Source organism: Oryx dammah, unplaced genomic scaffold, assembly GCF_014754425.2.
Source record: "Oryx dammah isolate SB20612 unplaced genomic scaffold, SCBI_Odam_1.1 HiC_scaffold_19, whole genome shotgun sequence".
NCBI classification, from domain to species: domain Eukaryota; kingdom Metazoa; phylum Chordata; class Mammalia; order Artiodactyla; family Bovidae; genus Oryx; species Oryx dammah.
The window spans coordinates 61883887-61895632 of NW_024070203.1; positions in this window are offsets into that span (position 1 = coordinate 61883887).

Consider the following 11746-nt stretch of genomic DNA (forward strand, 5'->3'; position numbering starts at 1 on the left):
TAATAGAAAGTAAACAATAACCAAATATGATTTCAGAATAATTGTGCAAATATTAGAGGCTAAGTATAAAATCCTGTCAAATTTTGTTTGCAACTCAGAAGAAAAGTCTTATAATCTTACGTTCTTGTCCATATCACCACTGTCAGCCTCACCACACACACACACACACACACACACACACATACACATGCACACACATATAACAGAGACCCCTGGCATTGCTTATATTTTTCAAAGAAAAGCTAAGCTATTCTGTATGCATTTTGTTTTATTTAATAATGACCTTCAGGATCTTCTATTTGAAAGTAAATATCTTAGGGCAACAGTGACAGAAAATAATTCAAGACTGATCTAATCCATTCAAATTTCTAACCCTGACTCCTTTAATGCATATACTAATTAATATTAAGGGAAAAAAAGATTTAAGAAGAACTTCATTTTAGGGAACATTTTGTAAATAAATACATATTAGGAAAAAGTGATCCTAGTTTGAATATAGGAAAACATTACTGTGATTCATTTTTATTCATTTATCTTTTACTCATTTCTTTTTCAGAAGCCTAGGTATACTTCAGTTTGTATTACAGAGTAATGACACAAGCAAATTGCTGTAAATGAAGTTATTTCAAGGAGTGACACATTTTGTAAAATACTTTGGGACCATTCACTATCTAACTACTCTTCACTTTAGTGATGTACTACCCAAGGAAACCAAGACCACATCAATGCATAACTTTAATTAGAATGCAGATGCAAGAGTATGCAGCTGAGAAACACTGATAGTTTAGAGGAAAACAAACTATCAAGCAATGCAATGAAAAGTGAAGAAGCAGCAAAATTTATACATCTTATGGATAACAAGGGAACAGACCAAAAAGTATACAGCATGCATGAGGATACACAGGAGAGCAAGTTAAAAGAAACTGTACTGATGAATACAAAGGCTAGACTCAGAAATCATTTGTAAAGTGTGCCAGGCTAGTTAGGTGAGAAACTATACTTGAGTATGAGGAAAAGAGAAGTAGTTGGGGTGGGGGGTGAGTAAAAATAACATTGAAAGTGAAATGGCATTTACTAGAATACAAGAATATGGTTTAAGTCATGATAAATTTAGGGCATTCCTTAACTCACTTTAAGATGAACAGATACCATGCCTAATTATACGTAGGTAGCATTTACATGCGGAGAAGGCAATGGCACCCCACTCCAGTACTCTTGCCTGGAAAATCCCATGGATGGGAGCCTGGTGGGCTGCAGTCCATGGGGTTACTAGGAGTCGGACACGACTGAGCGGCTTCATTTTCACTTTTCACTTTCATTCATTGGAGAAGGAAATGGCAACCCACTCCAGTGTTCTTGCCTGGAGAATCCCAGGGGCGGCGGAACCTGGTGGGCTGCCGTCTCTGGGGTCGCACAGAGTCGGACACGACTGAAGTGACTTAGCAGCAGCAGCATTTACATGACTTCCATTGGACAGACAGGCAAATGAACCTCTTTTTAAGACACAGGACAGTTCTCAAGCCACTGTAAGATACTTCTTGTTTCAAAGTACTTCTTTTTTTAATATATTTTTTTATTTTTTATTTTACTTTACAATTCTGTATTGGTTTTGCTTTATGTGGAAACATTTTTTATGTAAAATTTTAAACATGGGTATAAAACCTGAGCAATATTTCACCGGTAATATGGTTGTGAGAATACAACAGACAAAGGGTTACAAGTTAATTTTAATAAAATTCTATCACATTGCTTTAAGCAGTTCATCATAAATAGAAATCAATTTCACATGATTTTTCACATGTGTGTATCAAGCTCAAAAGAACTTGTACTAATTTCAGCCAAAGACAAGTGATGGAAATATATTATTCACAATTAGAAATCAACATTTTGCTGCTTGATTTCATCAGATATTCAAATTAAGCCTATCTATTTTTTTATACATGAACAACGTTCATGTTTTGGTATTGCCAGTATTCACTTTATTTCACTTAGTTATTATAGATTTTTACATATTACTTCATATTTTAGGTTATCAATTCTGTTCCAATAAGTTAAGATAAAATTGGTATGTGCTTTACAATCTTCTGTAGCTACCTATATTGTGAAGGTTTTCTGCTTCATTTAGTGACATTTAATAATGCTTCCTCTTCCTAATCTAGCCAAATTATTTTAAAGTAGGAAACATAAGAAAATATCATTAGCATACTTAAAATCATATTGGTAATGGACTTTAAAATAAATTACTTAATTTAATTTAGTTATGCCCAGAGGAAAACCCATAGCTTTAAGTACTAATAAAGACAATTAGAAAAGATATTAAATACAAAATTCAATATGCTAGTAAATGAATACAATGAATTACACAAGTAAAAGAAAAAATATATATTGCAACAGAAGGATAGTATAACTATCAAAAAGGTAATTCTTAAAAAAAAAATGTGCAACAGAAGCTAAGAAGGTTAGGACAAATTTGCACATGCACAAAATATAGGACTCTAAATTGAAATTGCTCATAAAAACAAAAGGAATTTAAAGATCATATGATGGAAGAAAAAATGACTATGTAAATAAATGGATTAGTAATTTGAAATAATCTAAAGCAAATATAACAATCAGACAAAATGATCAATTTTCTCAGAAAAAAAAGCAATTTCTAGTAGAAACAGAAAAACTAAAACAACACATGTACACTGTAATAATTACTACCTGACTCCATTTTTTAATGTTTGAATGCTGACAGTTCTATGCCTCACAGCATCTCCCACCCCACTTTACACCCCACTTTCTGCTCCACATCTCATATGCTGATAAGAAAGTTTGGGTGTTCTCTTTGGCAATAGCAGGTGGTTCAAACTATGCAGTCCCCTTACTGTGGGCAAGGGAAGCTTCATCTGGCTCCATCCCTAAACACAATGAAAAGTTCAAGCCAGTCTCCTCTCTCATTACTTTCTCACATTATGTCCAGACTTGCTTCTGAGTTACTCTGCTCTCTCCAGAAAGTTTCATTATATTATTAATAAACCAGTAATGATCTTTTCATACCATCTTAGTGCGTGTGCAGTGTCATAAGTTTGGATTTGTAAGCGAGTGGGGGTTAATCTAGTTTCCATTGGTGACTAAAATATATGCACATGCACATACACACACGCACCGTGTACGTGCGTTTGAATGTGTATATGTGTACGGTACACATGATTTAGTCCCAAAGCAAGAATCTCTGTAAATGGAGAGACATCAAGAATTATTGTTAATGTCAGAAACAAAAGCATATGACTACTATCGCCACTACTATAAATCACTTGCTAGAGGGATCTACCAGTTCTTTTCGTAAAGAATACTTTATAAGTACTTAAATATTTATTTTTAATTTTAATCTGGGAGTGGGGAAATATTAAGTATGACATAAATTCAAGAAGCAATTACAGAAAACAATACAGAGATTAAAAGTGGAAATGTATATAAAATGCATCAATGCCTATTAGTAAGTGGCCTTCCCAGGTGGCAGTAGTGGTAAAGAACCTGGCTGCCAATGCAGAAGACATAAGTGATGCAGGTTTGATCCCTGGGTTGAGAAGATCCCTGGAGGAAGGCATGGCAACACACTCCAGTTGGTTTTTGCCTAAAAAATTGCATGGAGAGAGGAATCTGGCAGGCTACAGTCCACAGGGTGACAAAAACACGCATAATTGAAGTGATTTAACACACACACACACTGAATAAAAATACTGACAAAGCAGAAAGAGATAATCGCATGTCACAAAGTTTAGGAGGAGTCTTAAACTGCTCCTAAAACTTCAAAAGGATCAAAAATTGAAAAATAAGTATTTTTTTAAAGGCAGCAGCTGCTGCTGCTGCTGCTAAGTCACTTCAGTCGTGTCTGACTCTGTGTGCGGCCCCAGAGACGGCAGCCCACCAGGCACCCCCGTCCCTGGGACTCTCCAGGCAAGAACACTGGAGTGGGTTGCCATTTCCTTCTCCAATGCATGAAAGTGAAAAGTGAAAGAAGTCGCTCAGTCGTGTCTGACTCCTAACGACCCCATGGAGTGCAGTCCATGGGATTTGCCAGGCAAGAGTACTGGAGTGGGTTGCCATTGCCTTCTCCTTACTGTGGACTAAATATTTGTGTATTCCCAGTTCACATGTAGAAGCTCCAACCCTCAATGACAGCATTCAATTTTACAAGGCAGAGATTAGAGGGAGAAGCCTATGATAGAGATTTTTAAAAATAATAAATAAAATGGAGGTTATCATCATACAGAGAGTATTTAAATCCATGAGACTGTATATAATCATAAAGGGATTATGTTTAGAAGAGATCCAAGTATTGAGCTTTGGGAATTGATGAGAAGCAACAAAGGTGATTTGGAGAAGACAATGGCAACCCACTCCAGTACTCTTGCCTGGAGAACCCCATGGTCAGAGGAGCCTGGTGGGCTGCAGTCCATGGGGTCGATAAGAGTCGGACATGACTGAGCGACTTCACTTTCACTTTTCACTATTATGCATTGGAGAAGGAAATGGCAACCCACTCCAGTATTCTTGCCTGTAGAATCCCAGTGACAGAGGAGCCTGTTGGGCTGCCATCTATGGGGTCGCACAGAGTCAGACACGACTGACATGACTTAGCAGCAGCAGCAGCAGCAAAGGTGATTAAGAAGCATTGGTTAATTAAGGAGGGAATTAAATATTGAATACAGTATCCTAACAATCAAGTGATGATATCTCCAAAAAGATGAACTATATCATTGGTAAGACAACAGCAACATAGAAGATTCTGAAATAATTGGTTCTAGTAATATGAGTTTATTGATGACTTTAACAAGTTATATTCTAATAGACTATCGATGATTAAATTGATTAGAAAACAAATAAAGTGCAGCTGATCACTGAACTAGGGGATTAATCTAAGTATAATTTACAGTTGCTCTCCAAATTAGCAGATCTTAGTCATCTGAGGATTCAACCAACCAAGGAGAGTGTACTGTATTATTTACAATTGAAAAGTATCTGTTTAGAAGTGGACCTCTACAGTTCAAGGGGACTTCCCTGGTAGCTCAGTCAGTAAAGAATCTGCCTGCATTGCCAGAGAAGCCAGCTCAGTTCCTGGATTGGGAAGATCCCCTGGAGAAGGAAATGACAGCCCACTCCAGTATTCTTGCCTGGCAAACCCCATGGACAGAGGAGCTTGGTAGGTTACAGTCCATGGGGTTGTAAGAGTCAGATATGACTTAGCAACAAACCACCACAGCAAACCCCTATAGTTCATGGGTCAATTATGCTGGAGAAGTTATAAAATGGGGAGCATAATGGAATGAGTCAGGTAAAATGTAAGTTATTATTTTAAGATTGTATATATTGTGCATATAGCGATACTGTTAGGAATTATTCAGTAGGAAAAAACCATTAATTACAGCTGTAAGTCACAAAGCAGTTTTAATTTGATCACTTCCTTCACTAAATGAGAAAATAGGATTTAGTTGCAAGTGAAAGTGCTGGTCTTACAATTGAAGCAAGAAGAGTCTATTGAATGTGAGAATAAAGCACTGTGTATGAACAGATTCAGATATTATTAGAGGTTGAAGGAGTGAGGAATGGTTTTTGTTTTTCAAAAATGTAAAAGGCAAGGTCAGTGAGAATGAGAAAGGAAGACAAGTGAGTGTAGTTTTGAGAATAGAGGAGAAAGGAGAAATATTCATTGAAGACAAGAGAATTTAATTATACTAAGAATTGTCTGGTAGAAACAAACATCAAGTGGGTTATTTTTAAGTGGTTTTGGCAAACCAATTAGATAGGTTCCTCAGTCTCCACATCTGAATAATAAATAATCTTTATAATTTATTATGCTTTGCCAATTTGAAAATTTTATGTCAACAACTGTGAAAGGTCTAAAACAAGTTTTATACCTTGCTACAGTTCTATAAATGCTGACAGAAGATGTAAGAATCCTAGATCAAAAACACTTTGTTACTGATGGAAGTACAGGTAATATAAACATCATGCTTACTTTGGTCCCCGTTGTCCTCTCAAGTTCAATGGAAGCATTTGGAGCAGTCCAGGAGGAGAGTGCATACACAGTGTACTATCACAATTAAGAAATTCTGAGCTTAGAAATTCTCAATATATTAAGGGGGACACCAGCTAACCTGTACAATTTTTATTTCGGAAGGAGTCACTATATTTTACTTCTGGTTAGGAAACAAATCTATACTATGTCTTGGAGTAGACACTGTTTTACAAGGGCATTTTTCATACAAGTTTCCTTCAAAATAATGTCTTGTATGAAAGCTGATATAAGGTATCCAGAAACATGGAACATTTATATTAACATGTTAGTATTGAAGATTTTAATTAAAAATAAAGGTGCCCTGGTTGCAAAATATCCAAAGTCAATCATTTCACTTTGAATGTATAGAAATGCAATTGCTTCCTCTGTGTTGATTTCATATCTTGCAATTTTACTGAACTGTTGATTAGTTCCGAGTTTTACAGTTGAGTCTTTAGGATCTTCTATATTTAAGATTACAAAATCTGAAAATAAAGACATTTTCTCCCTTTCCAATTTGGATGATTTTTATTTCTTTATCAGCCTGATTGCTCGAGGTAGAGGGGAGCCTTGTGTTATTCCTGATCTTAGAATAAAAGTTTTAACTGTTGAGTATGATGTTAGCTATGGGTTTATTGTACATATTTTTAAATAATTATATTAAGGTATATTCATTCTATACTCAATTTGTTGAAGGTTTTTACCTTGAAAGAGTATTGTACTTTGCCAAAGCATTTTCTACTCCTATTGAGATGATCAAATTGCCTACATCTGCTGGATCATTGAAAAAGCAAGAGAGTTCCAGAAAAACATCTATTTCTGCTTTATTGACTATGCCAAAACTTTTGACTGTGTAGATCACAATAAACTGTGGAAAATTCTGAAAAAGATAGGAATACCAGGCCATCTGACCTGCCTCTTGAGAAATCTGTATGTAGATCATGAAGCAACAGTTAGAACTGGACATGGAAAAACAGACTGGTTCTGGATAGGAAAAGGAGAACATCAAGGCTGTATATTGTCACCCTGCTTATTTAACTTATATGCAGAATACATAATGAGAAATACTGGGCTGGTTGAAGCTCAAGCTGGAATCAAGATTGCTGGGAGAAATATCAATAACCTCAGATATGCAGATGACACCACCCTTATGGCAGAAAGTGAAGAGGAAGTAAAGAATCTCTGGATGAAAGTGAAAGAGGAGAGTGACAAAGTTGGCTTAAAGCTCAACATTCAGAAAACGAAGATCATGGCATCTGGTCCTTTCACTTCATGGGAAATAGATGAGGAAACAGTGGAAACAGTGGCAGACTTAAATTTTTTGGGCTCCAAAATCACTGCAGATGGTGACTGCAGCCATGAAATTAAAAGACGCTTACTCCTTGGAAGGAAAGTTATGACCAAAATAGACAGTATATTAAAAAGCAGAGACAGAGACATTACTTTGCCAACAAAAGTCCGTCTGGTCAAGGCTATGGTTTTCCAGTAGTCTTTTATGGATATGGGAGTTGGACTATAAAAAAGCTGAGAGCCAAAGAATTGATGCTTTTGAACTGTGGTGTTGGAGGAGACTCTTGAGAGTTCCCTGGACTACAAGGAGGTCTAACCAGTCCATCCTGAAGGACATCAGTCCTGAGTGTTCATTGGAAGGACTGAACCTGAAGCTGAAACTCCAATACTTTGGCCACCTGATGCAAAGAGCTGACTCATTTGAAAAGACCCTGATGCTGGGAACGATTGAAGGGGAGGAGGAGAAGGGGATGGCAGGAGGATGAGATGGTTGGATGGCATCACCAGCTCAACGGACATGAGTTTGGGTGGACTCCAGGAGTTGGTGATAGACAGGGATTCCTGGTGAGCTATGGGGTCACAAAGAGTTGGGCACAGCTGAGTGACTAAACTGAACTGAACTGATTGAGATGATCTTATGATTTTTTATCTTTCATTCTATTACTGTGGTGGGTTACTTTTGTTGATTTGCTATTTTGAGTCATCTTTGCATTCCAGGGATAAATATCACTGGATTATGCTGTATGATCCTTGGAGTGTGTTACTGAATTCTACTTAATATTTTGTTGAAGATTTTTGCATCTATATTCATTAGGCAAGTTGGTCCATAAGTTTAATTTATTGTAGTGTTCTGAGTTGACTTGGGCTATCAGGGTAATGCTGGCCTTGCTATTAAAAAAAAAAATAGCTGAAAAGAAAATAGAGCAAACTATGTCATTCACAATAGCATCAGACAATAAAATTGTTGATAACATTATTTAGGAGTAAAGTTAACAAAGGAAATGAATGATCTGTACAATAAACTACAAGCTTTTAATGTAAAAATATTGAAGAAGATACAAACAAATGGAAATATGTCAAACGTTCATGGATCAGAAAATTAATATTATTAAAATGTGCATATATTCAAGCATTCCATTAATTTAATGTGTCCCCATCAAAATCCCAAAGGTATTTTTTACACAAATAGAAAAAAAAAATGTCAAGTTTGAATGGAACCACAAAAGACCCCAAATAGGTAAAGCATTTCTGAGAAAGAAGAATATAGCCAAAGGTATCACTGGCTTTTTTTTTTTTTTTCTTTATGTCAAGCATGTTACAAAGCTACAGTAATTAGTATGGTTCAGTTCAGTTCAGTTCAGTCGTTCAGTCGTGTCTGACTCTTTGCGACCCCATGAATTGCAGCACTCCAGGCCTCGAGACACTGTAGAGAACCCAGAAACAAATCCATGCCTATATGATCAAATAATATTTGACTAGGGAGTCAAGTCAATACTGAAGTGGTTTGCCATTCCCTCCTCCAGTGGACCACATTCTGTCAGACCTCTCCACCATGCCTGCCCATCTTGGGTAGCCCCACAGGGCATGGCTTAGTTTCATTGAGTTAGACAAGGCTTTGGTCCTAGTGTGATTAGATTGACTAGTTTTCCGTGATTATGGTTTCAGTGTGTCTGCCCTCTGATGTCCTCTTGCAACACCTACCATCTTACTTGTGTTTCTCTTACCTTGGACGTGGGGTATCTCGTCACGGCTGCTCCAGCAAAACAGAGCGTGGCCACAAAGCATGGCTGAGAGGAGCTACCCCACATCCAAGGTCAGGGGCGGTGGCCGAGATGCTGCCACAATGTGGTCCACTGGAGAAGGGAATGGCAAACCACATCAGTATTCTTGCCTTGAGAACCCCATGAACAGTATGAAAAGGCAAAATGATAGGATACTCAAAGAGGAACTCCCCTCAGTAGGTACCCAATATGCTACTGGAGATCAGTGGAGAAATAACTCCAGAAAGAATGAAGGGATGGAGCCAAAGCAAAAACAATACCCAGTTGTGGATGTGACTAGTGAGAGAAGCAAGGTCTGATGCTGTAAAGAGCAATATTGCATAGGAACCTGGAATGTCAGGTCCATGAATCAAGGCAAATTGGAAGTGGTCAAACCCCACTATGCCAAAGCCTTTGACTGTGTGGATCACAATAAATTGTGAAAATCCTGAAAGAGATGGGAATACCAGACCACCTGACCTGCCTCTTGAGAAATCTGTATGCAGGTCAGGAAGCAACAGTTAGAACTGGACATGGAACAACAGACTGGTTCCAAATAGGAAAAGGAGTACGTCAAGGCTGTACATTGTCACCCTCCTTATTTAACTTACATGCAGAGTTCATCATGAGAAACGCTGGGCTGGAAGAAGCACAAGCTAGAATCAAGATTGACGGGAGAAATATCAATAACCTCAGATATGCAGATGACACCACCCTTATGGCAGAAAGTGAAGAGGAGCTAAAAAGCCTCTTGATGAAAGTGAAAGAGGAGAGTGAAAAGGTTGGCTTAAAGCTCAACATTCAGAATATGAAGATCATGGTATCTGGTCCTATCACTTCATGGGAAATAGATGGGGAAACAGTAGAAACAGTGTCAGACTTTATTTTGGGGGGCTCCAAAGTCACTGCAGATGGTGACTGCAGCCATGAAATTAAAAGATGCTTACTCCTTGGAAGAAAATTTATGACCAACCTAGAAAGCATATTGAAAAGCAGAGACATGACTTTGCTGACAAAGGTCCGTCTAGTCAAGGCTCTGGTTTTTCCAGTGGTCATGTATGGATGTGAGAGTTGGACTGTGAAGAAAGCTGAGCGCCAAAGAATTGATGCTTTTGAATTGTGGTGTTGAAGAAGACTCTTGTGAGTCCCTTGGACTGCAAGGAGATCCAACCAGTCCATTCTGAAGGAGATCAGCCCTGGGATTTCTTTGGAGGGAATGATGCTGAAGCTGAAACTCCAGTACTTTGGCCACCTCATGCAAAGAGTTGACTCATTGGAAAAGACTGTGATGCTGGGAGGGATTGGGGGTAGGAGGAGAAGGGGACGACCGAGGATGAGATGGCTGGATGGCATCACTGACTCAATGGACATGAGTCTGAGTGAACTCCGGGAGTTGGTGATGGACAGGGAGTCCTGGCGTGCTGCGATTCATGGGTTCGCAGAATTGGACACGACTGAGCGAATAAACTGAACTGAACTGAACTGAGAGAGTCAATAATGCTCAGTGTGGAAAAGATAGTCCCTTCAATAAACGGTGCTGGGAAAACTTGATAGCCACATATAGAAAAATAGAAAAATGATATTAGACCACTATTTTGTACCCCTCGCAAAAGTCAGCTCAAAATATATAAAATATTTAACCATACTTGCCACCATAATTCTATTAAAAAATAAGCTCCTTCATGCTGATCTTGGCAATGACTTCTTTCTTTCTTTTCTTTTTTTTACAACAAGCAACAAAGATTTATTGTATAACACTGGGAACTATAGTCAATAGCTTATAATAACCTATAATGAAAAATAATTGAAAAATTAATATATTGTATATGTGTATAACTCAATCACACAAAAAATGATTCAACTTTTTGAAATTTAGTAATGTCTATATTTCTGCCAGTTTTTCAAAACATCCTATGGATATATAATAACAATGTATGAGATACAAATTTTTCAATATACTTGTGTAGCATATATGCTTAATATAAATAGAAATCTACTATATTTAAGTTGTTAATGACATCATTCAAGACACTCCTATTTTTATTTTTTCTGTACTTGATAAAATATTCTCAAAGAAATGTTAATAAGTCAATGATTATATATATTTTTCTTTTCACTTACATTTCTTCTGATTTTTCTCTATGTATTTTCTTTTTTTATTGATTCATTTTATTATTATTTTTTAATTTATGTATTTTAATTGCAGGCTAATTACTTTACAATATTGTAGTGATTTTTGCCAGACCTTGACATGAATCAGCCATGGGTGTACATGTGTTCCCCATCGTGAACCTCCCTGCCACCTCCCTCCCCATCCCATCCCTCAAGGTCATCCCAGTGCACCAGCCCTGAACACCCTGTCTCATGCATTGAACCTGGACTGGAGATCTGTTTCACATATGATAGTATACATGTTTCACCGCTATTCTCTCAAATCATCCCACCCTCACCTTCTCCCACAGAGACCAAAACTCTGTTCTTTACATCTGTGTCTCTTTTGCTATCTTGCATATTGGGTCATCATTACCATCTTTCTAAATTCCATATATATGCGTTAATATACTGTATGGTGTTTTTCTTTCTGACTTCACTCTGTGTAATAGGCTCCAGTTTGATTCACCTCATTAGAATTGATTCAAATGCATTATTTTTT